Source organism: Stenella coeruleoalba (assembly GCF_951394435.1).
Source record: "Stenella coeruleoalba genome assembly, chromosome: 8".
In the NCBI taxonomy this organism is placed as follows: Eukaryota; Metazoa; Chordata; class Mammalia; order Artiodactyla; family Delphinidae; genus Stenella; species Stenella coeruleoalba.
In genome coordinates this window covers 435,840-437,801 of record NC_137154.1, presented here as the reverse complement: position 1 = coordinate 437,801, position 1,962 = coordinate 435,840, and positions in this window count along the sequence as shown.

Sequence of the window (1,962 nt, the reverse complement as noted above, 5' to 3'; positions counted from 1 at the left end):
CTGGTGACTCCAAGCTCCGACTTCCCCGAGGCCCCGGGGGCCCGATCGTGCAGTTCAGAAGCCGAGACCGTATGGGGCCCAGCCTGGCGGGACGGGAGGCTGGCACCTGCTGCCCAGGAGCTGGGGCTCCAGAGCTGCCAGCCGGGAAGGCCGAGCCGCCGTCCAGTCTCAGGGACGGCTCGGCGTCTGGACGTGCCACCTTCCCTTTGCACAGAGCGCGCCCGGGACCCCTGGGGACCCGCCCAGGGTGGCTCTTGCCTGCGCCCGGCTATCCTCGCCCAACTCTCACGGGCTGGGGCCTCGTCCCTGCCCTTCCTGGCGCCCTGCCCAGCCTGCCCCCAAGCCTGGGTTCCAGGAAAGCTTGCGGTGCCCCGTCTTCTGTGCACTGAGAGATGGACTTTGACCCCGACGCTCGCCTCACTGTTGCATCTCGTTCACACCTCCGGCCCCGCACCTCCCGGCTCCTGCTTCCAGAAGGTTCTTCATAGCACACGGAGACTTGCCTTTTGGGCCACGGGCTCCCCGGTGAGCCGAGGGGGTGGCACCCACGCCCGTCCTCCCGCGCCCAGCCTGGCTCCAGGTGGGGAAGGACCTGCCCCCCCAGAAGCCCCTCTGCCTCCGTTCCATCGGCCTCTGCGGACTAAGCGGGTTTATTTGGGTTTTATTTGTTTTGTCGTCCCGCCTCTCCACCGCCTTGGGGAAGGCCAGGCCCGGCCCCTGGGGTTTGCACAGCATGAAGGTGGTGGGAAGTGAGGACGGGAGGTGGGGGCCACGTCGGCCTCAGCAGAAGGGGCTGCACCCCCAGAAGGAACCCCCCCAAACCTGAAAAGGCTAAAATGGCGACGTAGGCGGGCAGCGCCCCCAGGGAAAGGCTTCCAGGCCCTCCCTGGCGTCCTGGCGTCCAGCTCCAGGCGGCGGCCTCCCCGTGAGCAGAGTCGGAGGCCTTGGGACCAGGCCCTGCAGGGAAGCCGTCCCGGGCGAGGGTTTTCTGGGATCGGGGCGGCTTCTCCTCCCCTTCTCCTTAACGTAGAAGCCTGGGGACCGCACGTGTTCGGGGCAGTTTTCCAAGGTGTATCGTTTCTAAGCCTTTGAAGCTATCTCTGCGCAACCCCGGACATCAGGATCCTTCTGGAAATTGCCATCCAAGCGCCCAGGGTGCGTTGACACCCTCAGTTCTGTGTCAGCACTTCTGATGGCCTCTGCCAGACGCAGCCGCGGGGGCCAGGCCAAGGCTTCTGACAGTGTGCGCTGCGGCAGCCGTCCGGGTGCTGCGGGTCCTCTGAGCTGAGGCTGCGGTGACGCTTGGCATCAGTGAGCCTGGGACTCTCGAGGCACCTGCTGAGCCCCCGGGTCAGCCAGGCTCTGTATATCTGCACCTGTTCCCCCAGTGCCCACCTTGTCACTCCCTAGTGTCCACCTGTCCCCCCTGTGCCCGCCTTGTCCCCCTCTTGGGGGACACAGGAGTCTGCCCACAGGGCCAGTGGGGACAGCGCCGGACACCAGCAGATCCCAGCCCATCTGCAGCCCCACCTCCGAAAGAGATGCACTTACTGGCCTGGCCTGTCGGGGGCATGGTCACCCCCTCCCTAGTATAGATGAGAAGGGTACATGGAGGGGGACGTGGCCTTGCTCCACACAGATCCCTGGGCTGGTGGGCATGGCAGCTGGTGCCCACGGCTGGCGGGCAGGGGTGCTGCTGCTTGAGACCCTCTTGGCGGTGGCAGACACCAGCTCTGACCACGTGGAGTGACCACAGAAGGCCCAGCAGGCGCACGTCGGGGCACATCAGAGATGGGTGGCAGGGCACGGGCGTGGGGTGTGGACCTGAGGGACGAGCCAGGTGGCAGGGCCAGCGGCCGCAGTCAGGGGCCCTTTGCTCCGACCCTGACCCTGACCCTGCCATCAGCCTGATGGTCCCTTCGAGTCTGAGGTTCCCAGGAGGGACCACCAGCCCAGCTCTGA